The following is a 12,542-nucleotide window of genomic DNA, read 5'->3' on the forward strand; positions in this document are numbered from 1 at the left end:
CAACGGGTTGGTCTGATGTTTTCTAATGCCAAAGGCTTAGACTGGAGCTGTGGGTAGCTGGGAGAAGACGGCCGAGGTAAAGGTCACGTGGTGCTGTCAGTGTTCAAGCCACAGTGACAGTGCTCAAGTCACTGACTTTAACCTGGGTGACTGCCAAGGGAATAGCTACTCTTTTTAAAACTTCTTTCTCCTAAAACATGGCCCCTCTCGTTCTCTCCTCCCGACTCTACTCCTTGGAAGCAGGTCACTCACGTAGCCCATGTTCAAAGTGCGGAGAGGGGCCTTAACATGTCCTCAAGGAGGGAAGGTTGACAGAGATGACTTGTAATTCTTCCCTGAGCGTTCCACTGCTGGGATAAACACTGAGAGAAACAACTTCCAGGGATAGGATGATTTATCTAGGCTTACCGTTTCAGTGTCTTTAAAAAAAATTTAAATTTATTCTTTGGAATTTCCATACATGTATGCAGTTTTTTTTTTGTTTGTTTTGTTTTCTTCTTCAAGGTAAGGTTTCTCTGTGTAGCCCTGGCTGTCTTGTAGACCAGGCTGACCTTGAATTCAGAGATCCGCCTGCCTCTGCTTCCCAAGTGCTGCGATTAAAGGCGTGCACCACCACTGCCTGGCTGGTTTCTTTGAAATATTATTAACTAATTAATAATTATTAATTTTAAATGTTAATTTAATATTATTAATTAAGAATTATTATTACCTATTACCTCTCTCCAACTCTCTACAGAAGTCACCAACCACTCTCCTTTCATGTTCTTTTTCTTTTCTTCTTTTCCTTTTCCATTTTTTTTTTTTTTTGAGACAGGGTTTCTCTGTGTAACAGCCCTAGCTGTCCTGGAACTCGATTTGTAGACCAAGCTGGCCTCGAACTCACTGAGGTCCGCCTACCTCTGCCTCCTGAGTGCTGGGATTAAAGGCGTGCCACCTCCTGGCCAAGTGATTATTCTTAATAGCCCACTGTGTTTAATTAGTACTGACCATGCACAAATGGGAGTGGGCCATTCACTAAGGCATGGACAGTCTCCCAGAAGCCGTATCCTCACGGAAACGTGAGTCTCCCTTCCTCAGTGGCCATCAACTGCCACTAACTCCTCAGGGACCTCTCCTAGGAGTGGGGCCCAGGAGCCCATCCATTCTGGAATTCTGATGGACTGGATCCTGTGCAGGCCACCACAGGGGCTGTGAGCTGATGTGGGCCTCAGACATGCTGCCTCCAGGGGAGTGTTGCACAGCGCTCTTCCCACCCACGGGGTCTGTGAGCTGAAGTGCGCCACTTCTCTGGCTCTTACCTTGTTTGTTTGTTTGTTTTTCTGTGTAGCCTGGCCTTGAGCTCACAGAGATCCTCTGCCTCTTGTCGTCATCATGGTTGTCACCATCTCTGCTGAGTCCCCAAGTCCTCCTCCGCACAGGCTCTTGCATTCTTACTGCCCACTCAGTTATATTCCCCTGAGCTGTCCGGGAGGTGGCTGTGGTAGTTTGAATGTAATTGGCTCCCATAATCTCTTAGGAGGTGTGGCTTTGTTGGAGTGGGCGTGGCCTTGTTGGAGGACGTGTGTCACTGTGGGGGGTGGGCTTTGAGGTTTCCTATGCTCAGGATACTACCCAGTGTTCTCAGTTGACTTCCTGTTGCGTGCAAGATGTAGGACTCTCAGCTACCTCTCCAATGCTACGTCTGTTTGCAAGCCACCATGCTCCCCGCCATGATGGTAATGGACTGAACCTCTGAAACTGTAAGTGAGCCACCCCAATTAAATGTTTTCCTCCATAAGAGTTGCCACAGTCGTGGTGTCTCTTCACAACAGTGCAAACCCTAACTAAGACATCCACCGCTGAGCATTCATTTTCAGAGGTTTTTAGGTCAGGTTGCTTTGGGGTTTGTGGTGAAAGAGCTTTACGGTGGAGAGTACATGTTAGAGAAAAGCTGCTCACCCTGCATCAGATGGGGAGCGAGAGGAAGAGGCCAAAGTCCCAAGGTCCCCTTCCAAGGTCATTCCCGGTGGATAGCTTCCTTCCACCGGGCCCTACCTCCTGGAGTTTTCTCCCCAGTGGCACCATAGGATGCCCTGAACACATGGGACTTTGGGAGACGCCGTGGATCTAAATTATGAGGAAAGGTTTGTCTCTCCATCATTCACTGATGGGTTCATTCATTCAATTATTTATTTGTACCCATATAGACCTGTGAATGTTTATTTTACGCTTTGATTACAATCCAATGATGCATTATTTATGGAGTGGCTTATGTCCTTCCAGTTTTGGTGAGTGTTTTCAGACAGGCTCTATTGAGCCTTTGAACATTGTCCTTTTGTTTATTTGCTTTGCCTTCTCTTTTGTGGCAGGGTCTTATGTAACCCAGGCAGGCTCTGCTCCTGATCTTTCTACCTCCCAAGAGCATGTATCACCATGCTGGGATCACCTTTTGGTTTTTCAACATAGCCTCTTACTTAGAGACATAATGAAAGCTCTTGGCTCATTTACATTCCCCCCAGCCCTAGCCCCAGAACTTCAAGTTTCTCCAGGGATCCCTGGTTCCCTTTGTTGGAAAACGATTAGAGACCAAGTTTTGAACACTAGGGTCCTCCTTGCTACTGGGGGTCTTCCTGTCTTTAGGTCCCCCTGACAGACAGAGTTAGAGAATATACTTATGTATTCTGTGTTGATATACATACTCGTGGGTATTTATGCCTCATCGGTCTTGTATCTTCCTTGAGTTAAACATGACTTCGCAGTGAATTCTCCAATTACTCTAGTACCTCCTGACTTGCTCAACCCTTCTCTTGCTCATTTAAAACTTCCTTCTTCCGCACTGGGAAACCAGGTTCTTGTGAGAAATCGTCTGTTTGCTTATTTATTTATCTCGTTGTCATGGTTTAAATTTGAACCATTTCCATAGGCTTACGTTCTAGGTGCTTGTCTCCAGCCTGTGGCTGTATTTGAAGATGTTCGAGTTTTTGAGGGGCTGGGCCTGGCTGGCAGAAGCAGCTGGGTTAGGATGGCTCTGTTCAACTCTGGTTCTAGCCATAATCTCAACTTCAAACAGTTCAACAAGAACACTCATCACATGCTGCCGTTGCCAGGGATGGAACTACTCTGCCATGCTTCCCTCCGGCCTCCCCACCCCCCATGATGGGTCGAAACCCTGAGCCAAAATAAAATGTTCCTCTCTTAAGTTGATTCTGTCTAGTATTTTTGTCATGGATGAGAAAAGTGGCTAATGAGGCCTCTTTCTAGAGCCTTCTCTGGATGGTTAGCCTGTATCTCCACGAGAAACAACTTGGCTGACTGGAGACCGCCTCTGTCTTTAGCTGTAGGTTTTTCCTGTCAAAGACACTGCTTTTCCAAGCTCGCCGAGCCGATTCCTTTCTCCTGCACCACTTTCAGTGAGGTTGTGACACTCAGCTGCAACGTGGAAGATTCTTTGGTCACAGTCTGGCGCCCCCAGCATTCAGGCTGGTTTTCAAACACTTGACATTAAAGTTTATTCATGGTGCTGTAAAATTCTCCGGGTTTTGGAAGTTGCGTGGTGTCATGTGTCTATGACTCCAGTGTCATACAGAGCAACAATGTTGTTTCAAAACTTCTCCGTACTGCTCTCTGATACCCAACCACTCCCCTTCCTCAGGTCCTGGCAATCACCAATATGGTGGATTTGTTTGGTTGTTTGGTTTTTCAGACATGTGTTCTCATGTATTCCAGGCTGGCCCCAAACTTACTATGTAGCCAAGGATGACCTGAACTCCTGATCCTCTTGCCTCTACCTCCCAAATACTGGGATTACAGATATGCACCAACATGCCTACATGCCTGTTTTAATGAGGTACTGGGGATCAGACTCAGGGCTTCATGCATAATAGGCAAAAACTCTGTCAATTGAGCTACATCTCCAGTTCCCCCGCCCCTTTTGAGGCAGGCTCTCACTATACAGGTGACTATGTAGACCAGGCTGGCCTTGAACTTGTGGCAATCATCCTGCCTCTGCCTCCCAAGTGCTGGCCTAACAGGTTTGAACAACCTTGTCTGGGTAATTGATTGACTGATTGATTGATTGTGTGTGTGTGTGTGTGTGTGTGTGTGTGTGTGTGTGTGTGTGTGTGTGTGTAAAACACTATAGCTTTCCTTTCTCCAGAAAGAAATACAGGTGTAATTATGGAATTTGTAGTCGTCGTCATTGTTTGTCTTCTTTACTAAGCATAATAAATTCAAGATTCATATACTTTTTATGAATTGATAGCGTGGTCCATTTTATCACGGAATTCTATTCACCTTATTCCTTGTATGGTTTGGCCATAGTTTATCCATTCACCTACGGAAGAGCATCTTGGTTGCCTCTATAATGAGACTCTTGGATGGGGACATAGAGGACACTGAGGCTTAGTTCCAGGAAGCAGCTTTATTTGGGCTGACATTGACTCAGCTGATTCATACCCGAAGCCCGAGCCCTGAATGCAGTGGGGGTTATTTACTTTAAAAAAAAGTATTTTGAGTAGTGAGCTCTTTCTTCACCAGGCATTGTGGTGCACACCTGTAAGCCCTGTAGGTTCAAGGCTTTCCAGGGCTGGATAGTGAGACCCTATTTCCAAACAATCAACCTTTATTCTTATTCTGGACAGGCATTCTTTACTGGGTATAAGGTTTGTGGCGGTGACTGACCCCACACCCCGCTTCCCTCTGGTTCCCTTAATAGTGTCTTTCACTGTTTACCTTTGATAAAGGTAAAGGCTGTTTATCCTTGATAAAGTCCATATTATCCATGTCTCTTCATGGGTCTTGCTTTCGACAGTACAGTCTAGAATCCTGCCACCAAGCAAGGCCATACAGATTTTCTTCTAGAAGTTTCCATACTAGTTGTTGAGGAGATTATCTTTTTGGTCATGTGACCCTGGCACCTCTGTTTAAAGTCAGGTGACTCCACAGGGGTCTCTTCTGGGCTGCTGTGTGCTTTCCTCAAAGCTTTTGTTTCCTGAGCCCCTAGGAAAGCTGCTTTCTTGTTAACAAAGGCTCAGAGTAAATGCTAACCCATTGTGGAGGGCTTTGCTGACCACTGCTCATGAAGGAGTCTCCCTTTCTCCCTCCTGTCACAGCCCCCTGTTACCTTCATTGTGGCATTTACCACACCTCAAAATGTCTCTCCCACCTTCCCTCTTCCTTTCTTTCTCAGGGTTTGGCCTCCAACTTCGGATCTCCTTGCTCAGCTTTCCAAGTGCTGAGATTGCAGGAATCTCCCAGAAGCTGAGAAACATGTTCGAACCTTTTGTTATTTGGTGGTAGGAATCGAACCCAGGGCCTTGTGTGTGCTGGACAAACTCTGTATCACTGAAGTACCTCCTGTTCTTCTCACATATAGAAGCCCCATCAGCCCCAAGGATGACAGTTTCCTAAGGATGATGACCAGTTCCAAGAATGTTGATGGAATTAAACAACCATACAATTATCTCATATTTTGTCAGTTAAAAAAAAATAAAAGTGACCTTCTTCATCATTTTTGAGCTTGTGGCTCAGTAGTATTAAGGACATTTTCTTTGCTGTGAACCAGGGCTTCAGAGATATTGCATCTTGCTGGACTGAAACTTAGACCGTTAAATAATCCCCTTTCGTCTCCCCCAAGACCCTGGACAGCGCAGTTCTTCTGTGTCTACGCACTTGAGCACTTTAGATACCTTGTGTAAGTGAAATCACGGATCCATACCATATTTGTTATTTTTGTGACTCAAGCCTCACCTTTTCTCCCTCTGCCCTGACAAGATCTTGTACTGTGTAGCCCAGGATAACCTGGAGCTTGCTCAGTAGCTCAGGTTGGCTTTGAACTGCCTTCAGCCTCCTGTGTGCTGGGTACAGAACTGTGCCTCCACACCTGGCATCTCTCTCCTTCCTTTCTTCTCCATCCTTCCCTCTCTCCCTTCCTCTTTTTCATTTTTAAAAAATTTTGGGGTCAGGATCTCACTACATAGTGCTGCTTGGCTTAGAACTCACTTTGTAGACCAGGTTGGCCTCGAACTCACAGATACCTCCCAAATACTAGAATCAAAGGTGTGCACTACCATGCCCAGCCCTTTCTTTTACTTTCTTTCCTGAAACGATTTGCTTTTATTATTTTAAAATTACACGTATCTGTCTATGCAAATGTCCCAGTGCAGAAGAAAGAAGTTAAATGAGCAAGAGAAGGGTTGAGCAAGTCAGGAGGTACTAGAGTAATTGGAGAATTCACTGCGAAGTCATGTTTAACTCAATGAAGATACAAGACCGATGAGGCATAAATACCCACGAGTATGTATATCAACACAGAATACATAAGTATATTCTCTAACTCTGTCTGTCAGGGGGACCTAAAGACAGGAAGAGCTAGCTCAAAGGCCCACAGAGAGGAATTTTTCTAAGTGTGCTGTTTCGGATCTCAGAGCATTTGGACAGTCATTCCAGATGCCAGGTCATACATGTAAATATCTATAGCTCTACCATATAGGTCTGTCCCAGTAAGCTTGTCCAGCTGTCTGCCTCTAGGCTTTTAGGACTATGATCAGTTCTTCCAAACCTTAAACAGTGATATTTTGTACCTCTTCTATATTGGGTCAGGCATGGTGGCACACGCCTTTGCTTCCCGCACTTAGGAAGCAGAGGTAGGAAAATCTCTGTGAGTTCAAGGTCATCCTGGTCTACAAAGTGAGTTCTAGGCCAACTAGGTCTACATAGTGAGACTTTGCTCAAAAAAGAAAAAAAAAAATCTGAATGTGTTATGGACTTCCTGCTTACACCACTGTGAGAGTGTCCACGGACAACCTAATCAAATCTTGCAATACTGATATCCTGATGCTAGAGACAAGAAGCTCTCAGGCTGAGGAAATGCCATTCACTGGACTGTCTAAAGATACAAGAAAACCCCCTCCGTCTACAGCCCTTCCTGTGCTTGCTGTCAGCTCTGGATCCCAAGGCCACAGTCTGTCCTCTCTCAGTAAGTCTGTCTACTGGTCCTAACATTTGCAGAGTTACTTTAAAAAAAATGTACGTGCTCAGGCTCTGCCTAGGGGTTCTGATGTAACTGCTCTGGAGGTGGAGGGTGGAGGGTGGGGGAGCCTGGCCTCGGATGGTTTAAACATAGATGTTAATGTTGCTGCGTTGACCACATGCTCAATGAGTATTTGCTCAGTGACTCAGTGATTGAATGAGCCTGAATGAGGTAACTGGGTATGGCTGCAGCAAGTGGGTGGCAGAAAGCTGGTGAGGGCCCTTAGAGCCCCTCCTCTGCAGGAATGGGGGCATTCACTGGCCAGGGCGCTTGGTATGTAGCTGAGGATGACCTTAAACTCTCTGTTTAGCATCTGAGATAGAGTTCTGAAGATTACTCTCTTTTTTCTCTTTCTCTTTCTTTCTTTTTCAGTCTTTGGGCTTGAACCTTGGGCCTCTCCTTTAAGTTGCCCAGGCTGGCCTTGAACACACTCTGTATCCCAGGCTGACCCTGAACACATTATGCATCCCAAATAGGTCTTGAACTTTCCTCCCCCTTTTTCTTTCTTTCTCTCTCTCTCCCTTCCTTCTTTCCTTCCTTCCCTTCCCTTCCCTTTCCTTCCTTCCTCCCTCCCCCCCTCTCCCCTCTTTCTTTCTTTCTTTCTTTCTTTCTTTCTTTCTTTCTTTCTCTTCCTTCCTTCCTTCCTTCCTTCCTTCCTTCCTTCCTTCCTTCCTTCCTTCCTTCCTTCCTTCCTTCCTTCCTTTCTTTCTTTCTTCTTTCTTTCTTTCTTTCTTTCTTTCTTTCTTTCTTTCTTTCTTTCTTTCTTTCTTTTCTTTCTCTTTTTTCCAAGACAGGGTTTCTCTGTGTATCCCTTGCTGTCCTGGAACTCACTCTGTAGACCAGTGTGGCCTCGAACTCAGAGACCTGCCTGCTCCTGCCTTCTGAGTGCTGGGATTAAAGGTGTGTACCACCACCAGACCAGGTCTTGAACTTTTAATCTGCCTCAGGCTCTGAAGCAAAAGAAATGGTAGGGTTGTGCCACCAGGACCAGCCAAGAACTATAGATATTTTTGTTAAAATATAATTCATATGGTATTTAACCTTGTACAATGTACATTTCAGGGGCTTCTAATACTCTGTTGTGTGACAAAACTTTTCCTGGGGAGATGCAACACATACATCTACTCACTCCAGATAGGGAACTCATGACAGACCAAAGTACAGATATTACCAAAGTCCAACTGGTGAACCAATGAGTTTTATCAGGGTTACTTACAGGAGTATGGGTGAGAGATTACTTACAGTAGCAGAAATGACTCAAAGACATCACCAAATCCACCCCAGTATGGGTGACAGGAGATTGATTGTGAGCCACCACATGGCTGTTGGGCTGTTTAGTTTTTTTTGCTATCCATTTGCTCCAACCTTGAAGGATCACAGGTCTGTGCCCACTGAGGCTTTGTGTGTGGCTGGCTTTTCTCACTGAGGGTAATGTTTTCAAGGTTGTCTTCAAACCTCAGCAAGTGTGCTATGGCATGAGGGTGTCCCTTCTCCCAAATAAACAAATAAGGAGAGAAAGTATAATTTAAAAAGAGAGATTGTGCATAGTAATCTTGTGTCCTGCAGCCTTGCTCACCACATCCACGAGCTTTCATTGTTGCATAATTTCATAGTTTCGTGTGTGGATTCTTCTGAATTTTCTCCATATATGATCATGTGATCTGTGAATAGCCATAGTGGTCATTTTACTTCCTTCTTTTCTACCTGGATATATTATCTGGTTCTGACCTGATTGTCCAGGTTCCCATCTCTTGTATCACTTTGGAGGAAGTGGTGGGCAGAAATCCTTGTTTGGTTCCTGGCCTTACCCACTTAGTGATGGTATCAGCTGTTTGTTTATAGGCATCTAGGACCTTTGAGGAAGTTTCCTTTACTCCCAATGTGCCGAGGGCGTTGTCATGGACTGTTGTTGACTATTACTCATGTTTTTCCTTTGCCCGGGGAGTTGTTTTGTCCCTTCGGAGCAGGACTTTTATTTTTAAAGGTTTATTTTTATTTTATGTGCATCAGTGCTTCCCTTATGTGCATGTTAGTGCATCACACGCATGCATTTCCCTCAGAGGCCAGTAGATGGTGTGGGATCCCCTGGAACTGGAGTTACAGATGGTTGTGAGCCGCCTTGTGGGTGCTGGGAGTTGAACCCTGGTCCTCAGCAAGAGCAACCAATGCTAGTAGCAGTGGAGCCACCTCTCCAGGCTCTCCCCTCCTCCTCCTCTTCCTCCTTTCTTCTTCTCCTCCTCCTCCTCCTCCTTCATCTTCTTTATCTTCTTCCTCCTCTTCCTTTACCTGTTGAAGAGTCATTTATTTTTGTGTCCCCAGTAAGGCATCTTTTTGATGGCTTTATGATAGCCACCCTGTAACCTTTTGTGCTCAGTACTGAACTGGGTTTGGACTTTCAGTCCTAAGCAGTATGCATTGATGTTGAGTTCCTGTTCTGTCTCTAGTTTACATTTTCCAAGTTATTTTAAAATTGCTTTAAGTTTGCATGCAGCAAAATGCACTTTTTGATGTACAGTTCTATAAGGTTTTTTCCCCTTTGGGGGGATTATAATATAATCATAACATTTCTCTGGTCCCTTTCCTCTCTCCAAACTTCCCTGTATATCTGTCATTGTTCTTTTTCAAAACTGTGGCCTCTTTTTACATTAATTGCTGTTACACACATGTGTGAGTGCGTGCGTGCGTGCGTGCGTGCATGCCTCTGTGTGTGTGTGTGTGTGTGTGTGTGCGCGCGCGCGCGCGCGCGCGCGTGTGTGTCTATCTGTCTGTCTGTGTCTGTATCTGTATCTCTAGCTATAACCTGCCCAGTCTGTAGGTTACTCGTGTGTATGTTTTCAGGGCTGATCATACCGGATAACCAATTGCTGTGTTCTTCCTTGGAGATGACTGTTTCTCCCACCCCAGCATTTCTCAGTGGCCTGTAGTTCTTTGTGAAGGGTTGAAGCCTCATGGGCTTTCTTCCCCAGGCCACTTTGGCTTGTCTATTGGTGGTGTTCTTGTTCAGCTCATGTTTAGGCATTCATATTGGTGAGATTATGGGTGTAGTTTCTGACAACACAGTCTCACGGCAAGCTCCCCAATCTTCTGGCTCTGACCATCTTTCCATTCTCTCTTCTAAAATGTTCCCCGAGCCTTAGGTGTGGGAGTGTCTTAGTGTTGTATCCATTAGGACTGGGCTCCACAGCTCTGCATTTTAATTGGTTATGGTTTTCTGTAACAATCGCCTTCTGTTGCAAAGAGCTATTTCATTGATAAGGGGTGAGGACTACACTTGTCTGTGGGTATAAGGACAAATACTTAGAATGCAGTTAGGGATTCTGCTGGTTTAGTAAAGTGGTGGCTGTAGGTTCTCCTCCAAGATCCATGCCTTGGCTAGCTGTCAGTAGTTGGCTATTTTCAGTTCCAGGCACGGTTTATCTCTTGTTGAGTGGGTCTTAAGTCCAATTAGAGAACTGCTGGTTACAACTAAGGTATGCTTGTCACTACTGTACCCATGGGGTCATCATGCCATGCTGGTCTTTGTTGTGGTTCATAGGCATCAGAGCTGAGTAGGACTGTTGGTTGCTTCCCTCCTTTTCAAGCTTGTATGGTACCTTTTGATCGTCCTCAGGGAGGAGGGATTCAGGTTCCAGGTCAGAGGCCTCTGTTCCTGAAGTGCATGGTGTCTTCTTCGGCAATAGAGACTTACCTTTCACCTCTGGGGCTCAGGCTCCCCCCCCCATTTTTGAGACACGGTCTCATGTAGCCTAGGCTGACCTCAAACTTGTTATATAGCCAAAGACGGTCTTAAACTCCTGATCAACCTGCTCCCACCTCCCAAGTGCTGGGATTACAGATGGGCACTCACACACCAGGCTTCTTTCAGAGCAGTTTTATGAAGCGTCTCCTGACACATCCCGCCTAGATCTGTGTGCAGCTAGTACAGGAACTGTGGGGCTGCTCTTGGTTTTCCACTTTCCGACTCAGACTAGAGTACTATTACTAAAATACTTATGTGTAAACAGATTGTGCTTGCACGGGACAAGAATAAAGACTCCACGGCTAGTCAGTAGTGACAAGCCCCTCTCCTTCAGGCTCGGATTTCTTTCCTCTTATCAGCCCCATAATGCTCATTTCCTTGTGACCAAGGTGCCGTCTAGCGACAAGGCTGTTCCTGCTACTTGTCACCAAGATCTTATAGCCCACAAATCCTAAAATGTTCCACTGTCGTCTCATCATCATTTTGTAGTTATTATTATTTTGAGGCAGAGTCTCTAAAGCCCAAGTTGGATTTCCAAGTCCTTGTCCAGCTGAGGATGACCTTGAACTCCACTCCTGGTCTGATTTTCTCCACCTCCCAAGTGTAGGGATTACAGGCCAGAAACTTGGTTAAACTTTATTGTATTATTATTATTATTATTATTATTATTATTATTATTATTATCATCAGTGTGTGTAGGTATGTGGGCACACATGTGCCACTGTGTGGGTGTGACGGTCAGAAGACAGCTTTGCGGAGTCGGGCTCTCTGCTTCTGTCTGCTTTCCCGAGGGTTTCTGGGGGATTGAACTGAGGTTGTACTCAGCAAGTGCTTTTATTCACAGAGCCATCTTCTCAGCCAGATAGTTATCTTTACTTATCTAATATCCATCTGTCTGTCTGTCTGTCTATTGATTTATTTTGAGACAGCGTCTCTGTTGCTCAGGGTAGCCGAGGGCTCACTATGTAAGTCCAAGCTGGCCTTGGACTTTCTACAGTTCTCCTGTCTCAGCTTCCAGAGTGCTGGCATTACAGGCTTGAACCACCACACCCAGCCGAAATCCTGCAATATTTCCCATTTGGAACTTTAACACGAGTTTGTCAATTTCTTTTTTTTTTTTTTCAGTCTTTTCATGGTTTCTGAAAATGTTATGTCACCGTATAGTATCATTTTGCACACACGTGTTTCTAATGGAATGAGTATCTCTGACCTCAAGTGCTAGTCTTAAGGTGTTGCTATTTTGTCATTTTGAAAGATATTACCAAATAAAGAAGCTGAGCTGCCTTTCCTACTCTGTCCAAGGGCGCGTGCCTCAGCCTGTTGCCCCACAGCCTCCGCTGTTAACAACTTGACACTTGCCAATCTGATAAAGGAAACACAGTACTCATTGTAGTCTGAACCTGCTGTTCTGATTACAAGCAAGCATTAGCATTTTAAGTCTAAACTGCTTTTGTTTTTTAATTAATTAATTAAACAACAAACAAACAAATACATTTTGGAAACAGGGTACCACTCTGTAGCCCAGACTAACCTGGAACGTGCCATTATGGAGCCCACACTGGCGTCCAACAGGACCTGGTGTCCCATCCTCCTGATCCCGCTTCCCAAATACTGGAATTACAAGCATGAGCCACCACTCCCGGATTGTTTTGTTTTATTCATTTATCTTGGCTGGTTGGGGGGATCGAATCCACCCAGGGTCTCCAGGATGCTTAGGGAAGCACTACTCCATCATTGAGCCACGTTTTAAATTCCTCCTGAGCAATTTTTCCCTGTCCAGTCCACTCAAGAAGC

Source organism: Peromyscus californicus, unplaced genomic scaffold, assembly GCF_007827085.1.
Source record: "Peromyscus californicus insignis strain IS unplaced genomic scaffold, ASM782708v3 Scaffold_4__1_contigs__length_199733344, whole genome shotgun sequence".
Taxonomy (NCBI): Eukaryota; Metazoa; Chordata; class Mammalia; order Rodentia; family Cricetidae; genus Peromyscus; species Peromyscus californicus.